The sequence below is a fragment of the Panthera pardus genome, unplaced genomic scaffold (genome assembly GCF_024362965.1).
Source record: "Panthera pardus isolate Hobbes unplaced genomic scaffold, ASM2436296v1 HiC_scaffold_10, whole genome shotgun sequence".
Lineage (NCBI taxonomy): Eukaryota > Metazoa > Chordata > Mammalia > Carnivora > Felidae > Panthera > Panthera pardus.
In genome coordinates, this window is record NW_026526655.1 from 108,858,563 (window position 1) to 108,879,857 (window position 21,295).

The 21,295-nt window shown below is 42.0% G+C and overlaps 1 long non-coding RNA gene across 1 annotated transcript; it reads left to right on the plus strand.

Moving 5' to 3' along the window:
* Positions 1-6,456: 6,456 nt before the first annotated feature.
* Positions 6,457-17,028, plus strand: LOC109278850 (uncharacterized). The gene is made up of 4 exons (XR_002085859.2): positions 6,457-6,522; positions 9,096-9,140; positions 13,238-13,390; positions 16,940-17,028. It is a non-coding gene; the product is annotated as an uncharacterized LOC109278850 (long non-coding RNA).
* The last annotated feature ends 4,267 nt before the right edge of the window (positions 17,029-21,295 follow it).

Here is a 21,295-nt window from a genome sequence, read left to right on the forward strand (position 1 = left end):
TTCACCATAGCTCACAAAGGGCTGTTGGCCCCTTCTGAGGAGTGTGTCCATCAGTATCTCTTCCCAATGGAAGGTCAGCAAGGTTTTTCTCTCTGCATATGACTGGTTGGACCAGAAATGGTAAATAGTTTGGGACAAAGGAGGCCACATGAGCTGAGTATGATGTGGGGCTCACCCAGCTAGGCCCCCAACCCAGTCAAATACTCTATCTTAGAAAATGTGAAAGTGATGTCCATCCAGATAAGCCAGCAGGACCCAGTCCCCATCCAGTTCCAAAGGCAGGTTAAATGGCAGTTCTCTAGAGTTGCTGCAGAATCCTAACCCAGGGAGATCCAGGGTGTTCTAGACATTCACCATATCTCAGAGTCTGTCAGGCTTGAAAACATCACAACCCAGTGGTACAGACCATGTGGGGGCTGAGATAGTTTCCATCTCTTCTCATTTTCCAGGCTCCCCACAACTAGGATTGCCAGATAAAACACAAGATGCTCAGGTACACTTGAATTTCAGATAAACAACAAATAATCGGCTGGTAAATCTATGCTCCATGCAGCTGGGACTTGTATTTAGCTCTTGAGACCTTAACTTCAATTCTTTCTCTTCACCTCACCATCGTCCCTAAACACAGCTGCCAATCTGCCTGGAAGGGGTGGTGCCAGCAGGTCCAATATGCAGATCTGTGGGGCCTGAGAGCAGAGACCGTATGTGTTGGAAAACCAATGAAAGGTAACACCACCCTGGGCTTACATTCTCATTCACAATCCCTTAGAAAACATGACAGGAAATACCAATGGAAGCAGTAAAATTGAAGGTCACAAGGCTGGTAAGATCACAAGGTGACAAGTCTGATGGCTGGCCCCCTGGCCTGTGCATGGTGCCTTGAATGGTCATGCTGGCCTTTTAGGTCCTGTACAAAGTCCAATAGAGCAGACAAAAACATATTGTAGACTTCTTATGTGGCTGGGCAAGTCTCATAACCTCCCTAATCAGTTTTATTTTCTGAAAACAAGGCAATTGAATCTCTGGTCTCTGAAACCCTTCGCTGCTCTAACGTTCTGTGCTAGAGCCCCCTGGGTTCTTGTTCCCACTCTGCCACCTCCTAATGGTTTAAGCTCAGGAAAGGAGCTAAGTTCTTCCCCTTCAGAGGCACTAAAAAGGAGACATTTTTGGACAATGGGCCTCAAGATGTTGGATCAAAAAGTAGCAGAGGGCCTCTGAGCACACTTCAGTGCCAGTAGGATTGCACTGACCTTGCTTGCAGTTGCATATATGGAGTTGACACAGAGGAACTCCCAGCCCCCTTCCTCAGTGCTCTCCACCCAGACTTGAGCAGTAGGGCAGAGTGTAGTAGGAGATATTCTCAACATTTCTGAAATGAGGTGATTTTCTGGGTGCAGAACTCTAACTAAGGTATCTCCTTCTTCTCTTTTGGAAGTCAGAGAGGAAAGTGCTCATGTAAAACAACGAGGATCAACCCAGAATCCAAGCTTCCAGAGTAAAAAACCTCCCTCAATGGAAGTCTCCCAACAGAGACCAGCATGGAAAATCCCAGGCCACCTCCAGAGAGAAGAGTAATCATGGACTTTCTGGGATATAACTGGGTGGTGGCAAAATAGATGGCAGGAGAGGGTGTGTCAGTCACTAATAATCCAGCAACCTCCAGTGCACTTAAATTGTACCAGAAGAACATACATTCTTGCCTCTGTGGGGATAGAGCAAGAATGCAAATTAATATTTATCAGATTCCAGGAATAAGCCACACTTCATGTATGTTTTCTTATTTCGTCCTTAACAGCTCTGGAAAATAGATGTCAGTATCTCACTTTTGCTGATGGTATAAAAATGAGAAGAATAAACAGAAACCTCATGGCCACACATTGTATGAGGCTACGTGAAAAAGAAAGAAAAAGAAAGAAAGAAAGAAAGAAAGAAAGAAAGAAAGAAAGAAAGAAAGAAAGAAAGAGAAAAAGATGCAAAAACTTTAGCGTTCAGATGGAGAGTCTAGGAGGTGTTGGAATGGACATTCTGGTGGCAGGGAGCTGCATTCATTTGGGAAGGGAAGGAACAAAAGATTGTAGTGCACGGGAAAGGAAATCAGGACTAATTGCCTAGAAAAACAGATGGATGTTGGTGCCCATGAGCACTGAGTTTACAGGTAATCAGTCCCTATCTGCACAGAGCTGTGGCTACCTGCCTGGGGCTGGATGGACATAATGCATTAGGGAGGGAAACACCCAAGGGTCACTGCAGGAGCATCTGAGGACATAAGTACCTTAGAAATCTTCTTCACCAGAGAGACCTGTTCACCAGAGAGACCTCTTGAAGGAGGGGGAGTTCCAGGGGTCACTGGACGACCCCGGAATTGACACAGACTGAATTAAAGGCTTCAGTGTACCTCTGTGATTAGGACACCGGACCCATCTATTAGATTGTCCCAAGAGCTCTTGAAATGGGATGGATGGTATGCTGAGTCAGCTGTTTCTTGAAAATAATTACATGATGAAGTATTAAAACTTAACTACCATCAGTGGATGTGGATGGGAGGACATTGAGGCCCAGAAAGGTTAACTGAATGGGAGTTCAGTTCATAGAACTAGTAAGTGGAAGGTCCAGCACTGGCTCAGGTCTACTCCATTCCAAAGTCTCTGCTCTTCGCTTGGTGCCTACATAGTCAGAGTTCACTGGCCCCGGCAAGACCTTCCTTCCCCAAAGGATAACTTAATAATGTCCTGATGTCTAACATAATGCAATTTTATGTGGTAATTTATTCTGTGAAAGGTGTGGTTTTCAGGATTTAAGTCCCATTAATCATTAGTACTTCTTTAAAATGAGCTTCTCAGTGGATGGGGTGTATTAATAATACCACGAGAGGACTTCAAGCACAGAGATCCCTATGGATTCCCATAAGTGTTCTGACAATTCTCTAACACCTACAGGGTGTCCTACAATTCAGTTCAATTCTGACATTAACTATCCAGCATTGCCAGGGACCCCACAGTTAAGGGCAAAGTCTTTCACAAGACTGGGCCCACTTCAGACACCAGCCTCAAGTTCAGGTATCCCAAGCTACCCACACCCCTTCCTGGCAAGGTACAAATCCCAAAATGCCCCTTTTCTACCCCAACAGGGTAATCTGCAATTCAGATCTGCCACCCAGAGTTAGTGTCAGATACCACAAGGGCTCAGTCCTTCACAGGATTGCCTTGTTCAGACACCCACTGTTCTTGGGGGGGCCAGGGGCACATACCCTTCTGACTGTCCATAAATTCAGAGGTTCCCATAAGCAAATTTATATAAGCTTTGATAATTCACTAGAATGACTCACAGAACACACTTCAAGTGCTTATTTATGATTATAGGGATTACTATTATAAGGTATTTAGATCAGGTTTAGCCAAATGAAGATATGCATAAGGCAAGGTCTTGGGGAGGGTGAAGACGTTCTGTTCCCCTTCCTCATAGAATCAGTGCATGATACCCAACTAGCACACCAATGTGCTCAACCAGGAAATTCCACCGAATGTGGTGTCCAGAGTTGTTAGTTTTTTTTATGTTTATTTCTTTTTAAGAGATAGAGAGACAGAGCATGAGCAGGGGGAGGGGCAAAGGGAGAGGAAGACACAGAATCTGAAGCAAGCTCCAGGCTCTGAGCTGTCAGCATAGAGCCTGATGCGGGGCTTGAACTCACAAACCTTGAGATCATGACCTAAGACAAAGTCGGAGGCTTAACTGACTGAGTCACCCAGATGCCCCCAGTTTTTATTAGAGTTCTTATTAGAGTTTCATTATATATCAACTCACTTGCCACCTGTTTGAACTCAATCTCTAAGCCCCTGAACCCCCACTCAGAGGTTGAGTGGATAAAATTCCAACCCTCTAATTACAAAGTAAGTGTTTCTGATGACCACATCCTATCCTAAAGCTACCTAAGGATCTACCATTTGTCACCTGATTGGCACAGCAAACACTCTGACTCAGGAGATTCCAAGAGTTTTTAAAGCTCTGTGCAAGGAACTGGGCACAAAGATCAGATATATTCTTCATTATACCACACTGTGAGATGGGGAGATGATTTCACTAAAAGGGGGAAAGAGCCTAGCAGAGGAATCAGGGGTTCTCAAACCAGGCGATAAAACAATGAGTAAAAACAGATGTGGTCTTTGCCTAAGACCAGGGACTCTAGGAGAATCAACATGGTGTTGTGGTTGAGAACACGGCTCTGGGCACAGATTCTAACTCTCTACCTCTCACCAGCTATCATATTTTAGATAAAACGACTGTGTAATCTCTCTGGTCTCATTTTCCATATCTGCTTGATGGGGCTAATACTAAGCCTAACCTCAAAGTCTTGTCATGAAGATTTAACAAGACAATCCATGATATGCACTTAGTGTTTGATAAATGGTAAGATATTTGGAATAATAGTATCATAATCACCATAGTATCATAATAACCATCATTATCATAGTGGGGAAGATAGACATGGAATGTCTGTAAAATAATTATTACACAATTCTTTATGCAATGAAGGAAAGCAACTAAGTTGTATTATAGTTGTGTTTTTTACATCATGGGTTGTAACCCATTGATGAATCATAAAATTAGTTTAGGGAGTTACCACCAGCACTTTTGAAAAGTGTAAAAGAATAGACAATATCAGAGAGCATTGTTTACTAAAAAATTGTTTCCATTGCATCTATGTGTATGCATTTTGAATATGTTGTACTGAGTCACCATGGAAAATGCACTGTTATTTCAATTTACTGAACTAAGCTCTTTGAAGGCAGAATGACATTAAAATCATCTTTCAATTCCTAAAAGTCAAACACAAGGCTCAGTACAAAATAGACACTAGTAAATCTGTTTTCAATAAAAGGAGATTGATGGGTAGATGAATATAATTGAATTCTAAATGTCTTCATTGAGTATGGGATATGAACCAATGTTTTTGCTGTGTACTGAATGGGACACAGAAACTCTTAAGTCCAGGGCTCCATCCTATAGACTTGAATGTAAAAAAACAAAACAAACAAACAAACAAGCAAAAACCATAAAAACCGTGAGAGTACAATCCAAGAAAATATCGTTATGTTTATTTGACAATTATTTGATGGGTCCCTATTATATATCTAGCACTATTCTAGGAAAGGAGAGTAAAATACTGACCAGAGAACCCATCCTCATGTAACTTAAATTCTGGTGAATGAGATAGAAAATAAGCAATCAGATACATAATATAATGTCAGCAGTGATAAGTGCCATGAGGAAAAACGAAGGAGGAGAAGAGGAAGGGCAACATCAGCTGCCCTTTTGGATGGCAAGGTGAAAATTTGGTGTGCGAGCACAGACCCAAATGAAGCAAAGTGCTGAGTCATATGGCCATCTTAGGAAAGAGTGTACAAGCAAAAAATAATCCAAGGGCAAATGTCTGAAAATGGGCCACATTTGATTCACTTGAAAAAGAGCAAGAAGGTAGGAGCGTCTGGGTGGCTCAGTAGGTTGGGCGTCTGACTTTGGCTCAGGTCATGATCTTGCTGCTTGTGGGTTCGAGGCCCACGTCGGGCTCTATGCAGACAGCTCGGAGCCTAGAGCCTGCTTCGGATTCTGTGTCTCCCTTTGTTCTGTCCCTCGGATTCTGTCCCTCCCCTGTTCACACTCCCTCTCTCAAAAATACATAAACATTAAGAAATTAAGAAAAAGAAGAAGAAGAAAGAGCAAGAACTGCTGTAGGTGGAGACCAGGGAGTGAAGAGATTGTGTGTGTGTGTGTGTGTGTGTGTGTGTGTGTGTGTGTGTGTGTGTTTGTGTGTTTAGCTACCAAAATGCTATGCATGATAAGCTCGACAAAGAGGACAATGAAGACCTCTTTGTGAGGCAAGAAAGGAAAATGTGCAATGAGCAACGGCTATGTACTAATGACAGTGTATTCCCTTCTTTAATCCTCACAATAGCCACCATGACAATCATAATACCTAATAATATACTGATTACTGCCTTCAGCACTGTGTGTACAAACTCATTGATAAGAAGCCTGTGACACTTTATAGAGGAGGAAACAAGCTCAGATATTTGAAATGATTTGCCCAAGTGGCTGAAGCCAGCAACAGGCAGACCTGGGTTTTTAATTGACTACTGTGTGACCCTTCATCCCAATTGACCCACCCCACAGACTCTTGGGGGGGATATTTCAGATTAGGTCATGCCTGGGTAGATCTGGGAGGAGAGAGCAGGGGTGAAAAAAAGGGCCATTTCAAGTACACTAGTTCAGACTAGAGTGATGTGGGTGGATGAGGCCTTAACATGGAGACTGCATAGCTGTAGTAGGAAAAGGGACCCAACTCAGGTGGCTCCACAGTCAGTGCTGTTCCCACCCTCTCTTTGTCAGATGCCAGCTGTCATCACAATGGAAAGGCAGCAACCTGAACTGTCATGGCCCAGAGGAAATTCACAAGCAATGCAGGTACCCTCCAACAAAGCTAACAACTTTTTGGTCAGAAGCAATGCGGAATCCGAAGGATCCAGGGTATTGAAGTAAAGTAGTTACCTTTGTGATGGTATAAGAATATTTGGGGTGACTGGGTGGCTGATTTCGTTAACCAGCCAACTCTTGGTTTTGGCTCAGGCCATGGTCTCATGGTTTTGTGGGATAGAGCCCTGCATCAGGCTCCGCGCTGCCAGTGAGCCTACTTGGGATTCTCTCTCTGCCCTTCCCCACTTGTGCTGTCTCTGTCTCTCTCAAAAAATAAACTTAAAAAAAACGTAAAACAAAAAAAGAATATTATTTGTTGCCTCCCTTACACTTTGACCTTTCCGAATAGAGCGCTGTGTGAGGGCAGCCTGTCAAGGATGTTTTCTATCATGCTCCCAGATTGACTCCCATGCAACCGCCCACCAGCATCTTCTCTGGAGTCCGAAAACTTGGCAAGGCAAGAAAAGGTTCCATCTGAGGTGAAGAGAGGTGCTTATGCCCTTGTGCTCCTCCCACTGCAGGGAAGCACCTGTTCATTACAGCCTAGCCACACACCACCCACACTGCCACCCAACACATCCTATAGGACTAAGAGAAGGGCAGTTGTGTGTGCCAGAAGCAATGTCCAGTGGAAATGTATAGCTCCATGTGCAATCAAGACTTTAACCTTCCCAAAAAAGAGGTCTGGCCTTTGCCCTTGGCTACTAGAAAATGATCTATGGGCCCTTGGAATGTTTGTTTGCCTAGGGATCTTGGGTCACACCAAGGTCACATTGGATAGCCTAACAATGTGATTGAGGGTAGGGACAGGATGCGCTGGATAGTAACAATGTGATTGAGGTGAAGGCTTTGAGTCATGTAATATCAGTCAGTCTTTAGGAGGGGCTGGAGACAACGGTTACCTGCATGTCCAATTGATGAATCATGCCTAACCTAATGGAGCCGTAGTAGAAATTCCAAATACTAAGGCTCAGGTGAGCTTTCCTGATTGGTAATAGTCCATGTTGATTGTCACAAGTCATCATCAGGAGAGAGACATCATCCTGACTCCACAGGGAGAACCACTGAAAATCCCACATTTTGGACCCTCCTAGACTCTGCCCTCTATGCTTCTTGCCTTGGCTAACTTTCATATGCATCCTTTCCCTCTAATAAACTGTGACCATGAGTGTAACAGCCTTCAGTGAGCTCTGAGTTTTTTCTAGCAAATTATTGAACCTAAGGTTGGTTTTGGGAACCCCCAAACTTGCAATTGGTTTCAGAAGTAAAGATAGTCTTGCATGGACTGCTCCCTCTCATACTTACCTGCAAATGGACGAGGCATGGGCGTCTTTCCTCTTCCCTTGGCTAGCTACATCATCTCAAGTAATTCACTTACTCTGGAATCTGGCTTGTGCATCTGCAAAGTGTGCATAATGTATATCAGATATGGCTGCTAGATAATTAAATCATGAGTTAGAGTCAGGCTGACCCACAGAATAAAGGGCAGGAATCCAGAGACCATCCACTACTCTTCTCTTACTCCTTCTGGCCTTTCTGAACAAACCAGGATAACTATTTACTTCCAAACTTTAATTTTCCTGCCCTTTACTGGAAAGAACTACCCCATACCTCCCTGTGGCCGAGTCCTTCCCAACACGTAGGTCTCTACTCAAATGTCTTCTCTTCCATGCTATCCAACTTAGTGCCTCACTTTGGGCACTTCCTACAACATCTTTCTGCTTTACTTTCTTCAGAGCAATTATCTCCAGCTGTAATTCTCTTGATCACATCTTGATTCATGGGTTTAATCTCCGTCTTTCCCTCTGAAATTAAACTCTGAAAAAGCAGGTCCAAATAGGTCTTGTCCATGGCTATGTCTCTAGATTCTATAGTCGTACCTGACCTGTGGTACAATGGCTATTTGTTGAATTAGTGAACTTCTTCCTTTAATTGGAGAGAAAATAACAAAAGACTGGAATAGAAAAGGAGTCTGCCACATAGCACACATCATCAGGGTAAGCATATTTAGCTAAAGCTTTTCCCTGTTGTGTCCAAGTTTCCTCACCTTTTAAACAGATTTGAATTTTGTTAGAATTAAGTGAGATGAATATAAAATTGTTCCAGACAAAGTCCAAGTTTTGAACTCATGCTAGTTGCTCCTATTGTGAAACCAGTAGTTGGTGGTGGTGGTAGTGGTGGCAGTGGTGGTTTGGTTTGATTTTGTGTCTTTTGGGTTTTGTTTTTGCAGGAGAGAGGTTATTTGTTTGGTTGATCATGTTTGGTTTTTGTTTGTGTTTTTGTGATGAAGCGAAAAAGAAATGCCACAGTTATAAGAGAAGTGTGTCAAAAGAAAACTTTAGCATGTAAGTGGAGGAGGCAGATGAAGAGGGTGGACTGGGTGTGTCTGTGCTATGCTTGGCTTACCAGGCAAAGTGCCTTCCCTGTAAGCCCCTTTTGGGTCTCTTTTAGTGTGGCTCCTGGGAGGGTTAAGGGTAGCAGTGTGCATAAATCATTGGCACATCATGAGGATCCACAATATTGGACCTCCCTAGGTTTTGTCCTGGCAAGCGAATCAAGAATTCAAACACTGGCATTTCCCTGCTTTGGATAGGAGTTTGGCACTTATAATTTCTTTTTTTTTACAGAGTGGGAAAGAAGGCATTAGACAGTGACAAATGTGTCTCCTGAAGGTAGCTTAATGCAGATTCCAAAAGCAGCAAATTGGCTTCTCTGGAGAGTTGGTCCCTTTCTGCAGACTGACAGAGACACAAGCAGATGTTGGTACTTTCACTTTTACCTTGATGGCAGGTTATGAACAGAAGGTCAGATTAAACTTGGAGATGTGTGTGTGTGTGTGTGTGTGTGTATGTGTGTGTATGTATACTGTTACTTTATTTTCATAAGGAAAAAGACAATGAGAAAGAACCTCGAATTCAAACAGAGCCAGGAATAAAAATCCAGAGTCAACACAGCCACATGAGCTACTTTTGGGCATGTCCCTTCCATTTCGTTGTAGTCACCATGTTTACCCCCAATTCCCATCCTCCCCTATTTAAAATAGCCCTACTTGCTTGGGCATTCACATCTCCTCCTGTGTTTTCCTCCAAGTCAATTCCACACAGCTTTAAGGCAGAGCACGTGACTCCTCAGCAAATCTCACCTCCCCCACATAAGTTACTGGTTCAGGAGGGGCCACTCAATCCAATTTGGGTAATAAAACTGGAAAATGTTTACCTAGTGGCTTCCAGGGAAAATAATCCTCTCTCTTAAGAGAGATTTGAGAAGAGAAACGTCCTCTCTCTTGATATGGACCCAGAAACCTCCCTCACTGAAGCTTTGGGCAGCCACCTTGCAACCACAAGGGGGAGCCAGGAGATGACAGAGTAGAGGGAAAGAACCCAGGTCCTGCCATTACCTAGCTGTTTAACTATGCAAGCCTGGGCCTCAAATGCCCAGAGAAACTTTCCAGGAAAGTTGAGCTAATAGAGTTGATTTGTCTATTTTTTGAATCGAAACACATTTACATCCTACCTAATGCAACTGGTCGGCTCCTGGACTCATCAATTTATTCTTCCCACATCTTTTATTCCTTCTTTTATCCATTTATTCGTTCAACAAACAGATCACGATTACTTAACTGGGGACTTGCAATAAACTCTTTAAGCTCACAGTTTAGAGATAAATACAAAACTAAGTTTTATTAAAATAAAAAAGGATTCAGTCCAGTAAGATAAGTGCCATAAGGAAGGTGATATAAGATACAGAGTGGCACAAAGAGAGCATCAATCAACTGTAACTTGGACGGAAAAAGAAGAGTCGTCAGGGTCTTGAGCAGTGAGGAGACATTCTTTCCAGGCAGAAGGAGGGCAATGTTACATCAGGCAGAAAAATAAACATGTTTAAGGATTCAGAGGTGCAAAATAGCAAGAAAGAGCTCAAGGAAGAACAAGCAATTCAGTATGACTGGAGTGTGTGGACATGAAAGGGAAATGTTGGGAGACAAAACTGACAGCTAGAAAAGGGAGGATTTGAAGGACTTTGCATGCCACCATTAGGGAGACACTAATGGGTTTTAGGCAGTAGTTTTCCATTCTGTAGGTTCTCCCAAAGTCACCCTTCCTCCAGAAGCCTTCCATGACTACATACATATTTCAGTGAGCCTTGAAATGCATTCTATCCAACTATCCAATTTGGTAGCACACAACACTAAGGCATGACATGTGTCCAAGACCCAGAGAAGCCAGTAACCAGTGTCTCACTTCTCTCTCTGGAGTAAGTGAGTACTCCACTAAGGCAAGTCAAACTAAATGGAGGACCCCTAGTGACTTCAAAGTTACCCAATGGCATTTGCCTTTGAAATAAATTAAGATCTCTTGGATCCATTATTGCCAAGAAAGTTTTTTGTGATATATTTCCAAGGAGTCATTGGCAAAATAAAAGCATTTATTTTATTTTATGTGTTCGATCATACATTCATTTATATGACAAACTCTTAGAGTTTGGTACTAGATAAATTGCTAAATGATTAAAACCTGTATTATTATCTTTGACTTGATTCTTTTTCTCAGAACTGTAAAAGCTTAGCAAGTCCCATAAAAATGTATGTGCCTTCCATGGCAGCCAGGCTGCCAGGGCAAAAGGAGCCCTGAATATGCAATCCCCATTCATCCCCAGTGCCTTTGCTCAAGATGTTCTCCTGCCAGGAAGGCCCTTCCTTCTGTTTACTTTTGCTTTTGCTCATCAAGGCCAAATTCAAGACCTACCTCTTTCCTGAGATCAGATTACAAAGAAAGCACTAGACTGGCAATGAGGCGATTTAGTTGCATTAGGTTTGCAGAGTCACTTGAAAAGCTGAGCATGTTTCTCCAATAGTAAAATAAGAGATTTCAACAGATCAGTTCAAGATACAGGTATTGAGCAATTAGCTTATAGATTAGACTTTAATAGAGGCTGACATATAAAGATAAGTATGATACTATCTCTTTTTTTGAGGATTTCTCAAACTGCATGGGGAAAGACATACAGAGATACATACAAAAATAATTACAATAGCTAAATATTATTACACAGTATGGGAGACTGTGTCAATGTTTTCCAAAAATGCACCAAGCTGGTATTCTGTAATCCCATCCTCTGATAGTTTTTTCAACATTTTATACTTAATTCATCACACTGTTTATATGAATTAAACTTTTTTTTTAACTCAACTAAACCATAAATGTATTTTTTAAAGAAACACATTTGCAATATGGTTTAGAGTTAGCAAAAATATTTCATTTGTGATAGCTAATTAAATCATCACATTAAATTATTAAGCTATATTATTTGTCTTCTATAGAAGAAGAGGATCCAAGAAGATAAGCATCTTATTCAATCTCATACAAATAAGTGGCAGACCCATGGTACAAGATTAACTGGTTTCCTTTCTGTGCCATGATGCTCAGTCCTCATGCCCTTAGGTCAGAGTTCTCCCTCTCTCTTTCTCTCTCCTTCTCTTTCTCCCTCTCTCTTTCTCTCTCTTTCTTTCACACACATGCGCATCTTTTATTTAAAATTTTGTTAAGAGGGGCACCTGGGTGCCTCAGCTGGTTAAGTGTCCAACTCTTGGTTTGGTCTCAGGTCATGACCTCACGGTTTGTGTGTTTGAGTCCTATGGTGGGCTCTACACTCTCAGTGCAGAGCCTACTTGGAATTCTCTCTGTCTCCCTCTCTCTCTCTACCTCTCCTCCACTAGTTCTCTCTCCTCTCTCTCTCTCTCTCTCTCTCTCATTCTCTCTCTCAAAAATAAATAAATAAGCTTTAAAAAACTGTTAAGAAGCAACATTATAGAGATGTGGAAGCCTATACAAATTACCTCCCTTTTACACCACTCTTATCCTAAAATGCCTCTGCTTCTTCCACTTCACCTACTTCATCAGAACAGATATCCTTCTCTTCTCTATGTCTAACCCCTTGTCACACACCTGAGCAATCCCTCCCACCCACATCAAGACTTTTCTCTAGGAGCGCCTGGGTGGCTCAGTCAATTAAGCATCCGACTTCAGCTCAGGTCATGATCTCATGGTTCCTGGGTTCGAGCCCATGTTGGATTCTGTGCTGACAGCTCAGAGCCTGGAACGTGCTTCAGATTTAGTGTCTCCCTCTTTCTCTACCCGTTCCCTCCTCCTGCTCTGTCCCTCTCAAACATTAAAAAACAATTAAGACTTTTCTCTATTGAATCTTCCCTCTTAGTGTCTCTTCCTTTCTTTCACTGAAAAATGTTTACATGCACCCTCATCCCAAATCAACATCATTAATTAAGGTTATTCTATACCAAGCCTTGAGTTGAATATTGGGGTAACAAACATGAATAAAATGTGAGTTTTGTCATTGAAGAACTTGTCCTCAAGGCTTAGGAGACAAGCAAAGTCATGGCATTACTTCATGCAAGGAACTCTTGTTCTCACTGAAGTTCAGACATAGATCAAGAGAAGATTGTAGTTTAACAAACCAAGAACCATGACATTCCTGTCCAAACACCCAATCACACATTCAAAACTAGTCAACTTACCACTACCTATAAAAGTCCCAGTTATTGTTTAATCCCAAAGCCTGACCGCATGGTATTCTCTACATCATAAATGCCTCTTCAAAGATCTTAGGCTGGCAATCGCATCCTGTTCCTCAAAGTGCTCTAGTTTTCTTATAATCATAAGTTTGCTTCCTACATTTTGCAAAATTAAGCAACTTTTGAGGTTTGGCTCACATTCATTGGCATTCTTCTGCTTGACCCCACATGCTTTTGAAGAAGGAGGACTCTGCATTCATGAACAAGAAAGAGACAGGCCCCAGGACAGGGAAGAACTCATCGCACAAGGACTCACAGGTGGCCAATGGGTCTGGAATGAAGGCAGCAGAAGGCAGTGATGTGTGCAGAAGCTGAAGCAGTAGGAAGAAACAGGTTGATACCTTAGAAGCCAAGCTATCAGTTTTTGACTTGATCTTTAAAAGACTGAAAGTCATTTAAGGATTTGGGGTTGGGGATGCTGTGTCAGATTTCCTTTCTGAGGAGATTATTTAGTTTGTTGTACAGAGAACAGGTGCAATGGGGAGTAGCTGGAGGGCAGCTGGTCAGGAAGACATTATAGATGTTGAGGAGAGGCGAAGGTGGCCCGGACTCTACCCTGAGAAGAGTATGAACGAAGTGCAGCCCGATGCCACCCGCAAGCAGAGCCATATGGCTCCCTTCTGTCTCACATCTGGCCCATCACTCTTTCCCGTCTGTCGCCACCAAGTGGGTCCACAGAGAATAGCTAATGACAAATACATTCACACAGGGACTGGGCAAGGCCAGACAGACAGTTGGGGACTAGAAGAATGTATGAAACTCTGAGGCACACACTTTTTGTGAGGATTAGATGAGAAGGGACATATCAACTTTTCGGTGCAGGATGTAGAATACCAAATGTTTGGTAAGCCATCCAGGATTCTGAAGAACAGAACCACTTGAACACAACCAAGTTTACGTTAGGATGAGGCTGCTTAAGGCAATGTTGCTGGTATGGGAAGAGCCACAAAGAACCAGAAAGGCAGGGCACGGCATTGAGCCTGAAGGTCTAGCCCACGATAGAGTCAGGTGAATGAGTAATGAGGCTGGAATCTCAACAACCTGAAAACAGTGTAGAATAAGAGATGAGGGATGGGATAGACAAGGGGTTCAGACCTGAGGCCGTCAGCCAACAGCAGAGCGGAGCTGCCATAGTTGAGCGGCAACCATCGTATGGGGCCGAGCAGGCTTGCAGGCTGAGGAAATTGTGCAGAGCAGATCTCCAGAGCAGAATCCTGGGTGCAACACCTAAAAAGGACAGGGAACGTGCTGCTTCCAGAAGAAGGACACCACTCCCACCACTGGGCTCCAGACCTCATGGACCTCGTGTGCTCACTTACACGATTCTCCCTAGCAGCAAGGTGGAAGGAGTAGCTTGTTAACCTTCTCAGTAGCTCACCTGTGCTGTTTGTACACGGGGATCCAGGAAGCTGCCACTCTCCCAAAGAAGAAAACAAATACTGGTGATACAAAAAAAAAAAAAAGCCTTAATATTCGATTCCTTTGAGATTCGGTGGAGCTCTCTAAGTGAAATCCCTGAATCACGGATAAAAACAGAGTAAGTACAGATGAAGAGGTGCCATCTCTCAGAATGCTCTGAGAAAAGCAGGAAGCCAACCAGGAGGACCACTGCTATGAGAAGTGTCCAACCAGAGATGTGTTCAGAAAGAGGGCCCAAGAAACTCTTACCTACCTAGAAGGTGTTCAAAGGCTGCAACTGAAAGTCTTTGCTGTCACAGGCTGAGGACCAGAAGAGGAAGAGGGGGAAGACTCATGGTCTTCAGTGCTCAGAAGGCAGCAGATTTTGGTGGATGCAGGCTCTGGGGTTAACATGCCAGAGATCAAGACCCTGTGAAAGAACCCAGGTGTCCCTAACACCATGGGGCAGCAGTCACCTTATCTGTAAAGTGTGCACACCCATAAACAATTTTTCAGCAAGATGGCTTGAATTTGAAATAAGATAAAATTATGTAAAGCACCCAGCATGGTGCCTGGCACACTTGAGATGTCCCCTGGGTTCATACATTTAATGAATGCTTAATGAGCTCCTACTATTCACTAGATAGTTCCCTGAGTACTGGGGATGTGGTAGTTAGAAGAAGAAAAAAAATTCCTGTCCATATGAAGTTTATATTTGAGGGAGGATGACAAAAGAAATAGGTCAGCAAAGATTCTAACATGGGATGTGTGTGACGTGTTCAAGCAATTGTGGTGACAGTTTCTTTTCCTTCTCCTCCTGTCCCTTCAAGACCACTCAACACACGTCCTCTGTGGGCCTTCCTGTCTTCGGTCTTCAAGCTGTATCATCTCTTGGGGAGATGTCTTCCAAACCTGTGCCCGTTCTGTGAAAAGTTCCTCTATGGAAGTAGAGCAGGTGCTTCCTTCAGAGAAGCAGATTTCCCTCAGAGAACTAACCTGTCTCCAAGCCTGACAACTGGCAGTGGGCAGGTGGTCCTACCCCCAAGGCCTTGCAGATTTCTGCTTATCACAGCTTCTCAGAATGCCTTCGGATGCCTGTGGCAGCCTGGGCACATGCCTCGGAAGGGAAGCAGATTATTCACAAGAAGGAAGTGTGAGATAGAAGATGTAGTGAGAGCGGGGAAGGGGGGCAAAGAGACCCACAGCCACTCCCCCTTCTGATTTCTGACCAAAAAAAAAAAGAAAAAAAACCCAAAGTCTTAGATTGTGTTCCTCAGAGGCTCTCCCCCCACTGGTTAATGGAAAAGGCAGGTGGGAAGTGAAAAGGCAGAAAGGAAATGTGGAATGTTTTCTTTTGCTTTGTTGGCTTTGGAAAGCTAAAAAAGAATCCACCACCTGTGATTCTAGCCCTGATTGCAAAACACTCTGTTCTTTTAGCTCTGAGTCTGTAGTTAGCAGATTGTCAGTTTAGCCTCACAGCAGCATCGCGGCCAAAAAAGATTAGACATTTTAATTTCCTGAGCAGGTGCAGGCATCGGGACTGGTTTCAGAATACCAGTAAAAAGTGGAATAGAGGTGGAGAAGAAAAGCAAGGACTAGGGTTATATGCTTTTGTGTGGTGGAGCAGGGTGGGGTGGGCAGAGGAGGAACAAATGAGGCAAAAACAAGTCTAATGTAAGCATGTGGAAGAAGAACTACAAGAAATAGAAGAGGGTGGCAACCAGAAGGGGACTGAGGGTACCTCAGGGAAATTACTATAAATTTGGAGATCAAAGGGAAGGGGGCATTCCGTACATCTGCTCCCATGTTAAGCTCAACCTCACATATGATCAGGGTCATAATTAATCCACAGTGGTTGGTGAAAATGTGAAAAGATTCTGTTGCCCCAGCAGACATGGCAGCTGTTCTCACGGCCTGTCTTAGTGAGCAGAGCTGCATTTCACCGCCATACATGCACCATTGTGCAGATCACAAATGTACACCTCTGCCTGATGGCTCCTTTCATACTATAAAATTGATTTTAAGGAAGACAGCAGGACTTTGGAATGTTGAGACAGAGATGTTCTATCATGAGATAAAAGAAAGCAAAGTGGCAAGTGGGGAGAAGAAAAAGGTGAAAGAATGCAGCTCTGAAAACTTGGCTGTGAGAATCTCAAATAGTCAAAGGCCATATCTCCAAAGGAGGAGCACATTTCCTAGAATAGAGCCAATGATGTGGGAGGATTAGAGTCAAGGCACCTGCCCAGGCCCCACCGTCTGGGATTCTTTCCCACCACCGTCTCAATCTCACTCAGCCAATGAACGAAGAAATGCATTTTTGATTCCATAGATCTTATCCCATCCCAGTCTTTCAGTGATGTGGGAAAGGGAGGGAACATGGAGATGATGTAATTATTACCTTATATGTGCCTGAGGTCTGTGTTTACACGAATTTATTTAATAAGCATTTATTGTGCACTCACTATGTGCTAACCATTCCGCTAGGTACTGGCTGTATAACTGCACCAAGGTAATCACCATCTCTTTGCTCATATGACCATTGTGATTATGACACAAGATAAAGTGAAAGCAGTACACAAAATTATTAACATGAACAGGTATGGTAATAATAATAATAATGGTTCCTGTCTCATAGAATTGTTTAATGGCTAAATTAGATGATATGAGTGATTGAACACAATGCATGGTTCAAAGTAGGTTATCCATAGCATTACTTACCTTCCCATATTTCTTCTTCCTTTCCAACTTTAGAAATGAGAAGAAATACTCAGTTTCAGATGGACAAAGCTAGAAGAATGTTGCTGTCACCATTACAATATAAACAATTTCAGGAAAAACCTCAATTACTTTTCTTGCACTCGTTAGGGAATTCAGGTCACAGGACAAAAATCTGAGAATCTAGAGAGTCACCACAGAGAGAAACAAGGCCCACCAAGACACCCAACAGGACTCAATAATGCCAGTAGGAAGATTCAGCGAGAAAATTTTAATGAATTTCTAAAATCTGAATGTGGTCTAGTTTGAGAGTGTGAAACCCCTTTGACCACAGACACAGAGAAGTCCACACTTTCTTTTTTAATTTATTTAGTTAAATTAATTAATTAAATTTTATTTCTAATTTTAAGTTTTCACTTTAATTCTAGTTAGTTAACACACACTATTATATTAGTTTCAGGTGTACAGTCAAGAAACAGACTCTTGGGGCACCTGGGTGGCTCAGTTGGTTAAGCGACTGACTTTAGCTCAGGTCATGATCTCGTGGTTCGTGAGTTCAAGCCCCGTGTCGGGCTGGGAGCCTGGCGCCTGCTTCGGATTCTGTGTACCCTTTCTCTCTGCCCCTTCCCAACTCATGCTTTGTCTCTTTCTGTCTCTGAAAAATGAATAAACCTTAAAAAAATTTTTTTTAAGAAACAGACTCTTAATTATAGGTCCACACCCGCTTGAAAGCATTTCCTCCAGGACCCCATCAGGCATTCACAAGGAAAATCAGAGAACCCTGAGAAGGCTCCCCCACAGAGCTGGCTGGGGGATATGGGGCAGTAGGTATTGCTGAGATCCATCCACAACCATTTTTCTATCTTCCTTACAGAACAGAAACATTAATCTACGGAGAAAAGGTAACAAAAACAGTAGCCCAAGGGCACTTGAGAATACCTCCTACAACTGGTGGAAGGGAATAGGGGGAAAAAAATCTACCCATGGAAGAAGGGTGCACATACATGCTATGCCCACTATGATTTTTGGGAGAACGGGTAGAAAAACTTGTGAAAGCCATAGCCGCAAGACACAGATTCAATGACTGTCTAGAAGGAAGGTTGAATTATAACTTCAGAGAATACCCTCACTCTTACTTCCCACATTGCACTAACAAGCTCTGAGTAAAAATGAAGGGATAGGGCTAGGAGCACCATGAGAGAAAGATTTTATCTGACATGCAGTACAAAGTAAAGATACAGAGCTTAGTAAGTAGAACTAGAGCCAAAATAGGAGCAGGTTTTGAGGAAAATGCTGTGGTTTATTAGCTCATGCACTAAACACAACATTGCACTGGTAGAAGCAGAAGTCTCTGATGCATGAGGACAGTAAAAGTAACAACAAACTTCAAAAAAACTTCATTTTCAACTGGATAACACAAACCTTCCCACACTGAAATCAACAGGAGACAAAAGCTTGCTTTTCTTCCAGCACAAAAATATTTACTTAAGTATACAACATGTCTGACTTTTAACAACAGCAAAAAATATGGGACATGCCAAAAGGCAAGAAAAAAACATAGCCTGAAGAGACAAAGCAATAATAAGTATCAAAAATGGATATGATCCAGATTTGTGTAGGTTTTTCCTCCATTAATCTCATCAGGTGCTCTTAGGAAAGGAAGTATCAGGCTCTGTTAGAAAAGGTAGAAAAAATAGATGACATGAATAATCAGATAGGCAATTTCATCAAAGAAATGTAAACCATTAGAAATAATATGAAAATGTCAGCAATCTAAAATACAGTAACAGAGATTATATATTAAAAGAAGATCTCAACAGGCCTATTAGTGTTGTCAGCATAGCCAAAAAAGTATGAGAGAACTTAAAGACAGGTCACTAGAAATTACTCAGCTGAAACACAAATGAGCAAAAAGTAAAACAACAACAACAAAAATAGAGCACACAAAATATACAAACAATTAGATACCAAAAAGAGAAGAGAAAATCAGAAAGAAGAAATAAGTGCCAAGATTTTTCTAAAATTTGTGGCAGACAGCAAAAAAAAAAATCTAAATAGCTCAAAGACAGTAGGCAGCATAAATATCAAATAAACCACAACTAGGAATATTATATTCAAACTGCTGCAACCAATGACAAAAAGAAAATCTTGAGTACAGGCAGAGAAAACAAAGAACATTGCCTACAGGAGATCAAGGACATTAATTACATAAGATTTATCATTGATAATAATGCAAGCAAGAAGACAATGAAGTGACACCTTCAAAGTTTGGGCGGAGGACATCAATCCAAAATTCTGTACCCAGTAAAAATGTACTTCAAAAGTGAAGAAGAAATGAGATATTCTCAGACAAACAAAAACTGAGGTAGCTCGCTGTAGACTAACATACTTTATAAGAAATGATTTTTTAAAAAGTTATTCAGACAGAAGGAATATGATATTTGACAGAAACTTGGCACTACATAAAGAAATGAAAAGCATTGGAGATAGAGTAAGTAGAGGTAAAATAAAAATCATTTTCTTTATTTTTAATTTCTTTAATTTCTTTAAATTCTTAAAAATAAGTGACTCTTTAAGGCAAAAATAGTAAAAAAAAAAAAAAAAAAAAACCATCTTCTGTGTTTAAGGTATATATGTAGGGGCACCTGGGTGGCTCAGTCAGTTAAGCGTCTGACTTCAGTTCAGGTCACGATCTCACAGCTGGTGGGTTTGAGCCCCTTCTTGGGCTCTGTGTTGATAGCTCAGAGCCTGGAGCCTGCTTCAGATTCTGTGTCTCCCTCTTTCTCTGCCCCTCCCCTGCTTGCTCTCTATCTGTCAAAAATAAATAAACATTTAAAAAAATTAAAGTATATATAACAGTCATATTATGCTAAGCAAAATAAGTCAGAGACACAAATGCCATATGATTTCACTCATGGGTGGGATTTAGGAAAAAAAAATAAATGAACCAAAGGGAAAAAGGGGAGCCAGAGACAGAGAGGGAAAGAGGCAAACTAAGAAACAGACTCTTAATCATAGAGAACAATCTAATGGTTACAGAGGGGGAGGTAGGCAGAAGTACACATTAAATAGGTGATGGGGATTAAGGAGTGCACTCGTGATGAGCACCAGGTATTATATGGAAATATTCAATCACTATATGGTACACCTGAAACTAATAATATGCTGTATGTTAACTATACTGGAATTTAAATAAAAACTTAAAAAGTAAAGTGTATATAAAAGTGACATATATGACAAAAATGGCATAAGTTGTGGATGGGAGGATTTAGGGAAATACTATTAGAAGATTCTGATGAGTGACATCAGCATAATGGTGGCACCAGACATTCCTCCTTTTGCCTTTCTCCTTTAACAATTAGACAATTATCCATGAGCAAAAGAGCCACTGTGGAAGTTGTGAGATCCAGAACCATATGCCAAGGGGCCCAAGAGGAGTCTTGCCCACCAGTGCATCTACTAGTAAGCTCAGAGATCTCAGTATGGGTGGTCAAACAAGTAGGGACAGTGAATCTGTCCCAATGCCTGTCACTCCAGTCAGAAAGAAACATGGAGAGTGTCAACCTAGGAAATTATTCAAGCACAAGAGAGAATTTGTTTCAGTCATGTCTTCCCAAGAGGAGATTCTAGCACACCACTGGAGCAAACATAAATATGAATTTGGACAGCAGAACATGGCTGAAGAAATATACTTCTCTACAGCAGCACCCAGAGTACTGAGGTGGGACATTGTCCTACGCATTATAATGAATATGTCAAAAATCAAAGATAAACAGAGAATTCTAAAGAGGCCAAGGAAAAAAAGTATTATAACACACAAAGGAACCCCCACTAGGCTACTAGCAGATTTCTCAGCAGAAACTATAGGCCAGGAAAGACTGGAATCACATATTCAAAGTGTTGAAAGAAAAAAACTCCAGACAAGAATACTGTATTCAGCAGTTATCTTTCAGATATGATGGAAAATAAGATTTCTCAGAAAGAAGAGGAAGAGGAAGAAGAGGAAAAAGAAGAAGAAGAAGGGGAAGGGGGAGGGGAAGAGCTGCTATAAGACTGCATCACCACTAAACCTGGCATGCAAGAAATGCTGAAAGGAATCCTTCAAACTGACATGAAAGTCTGTCA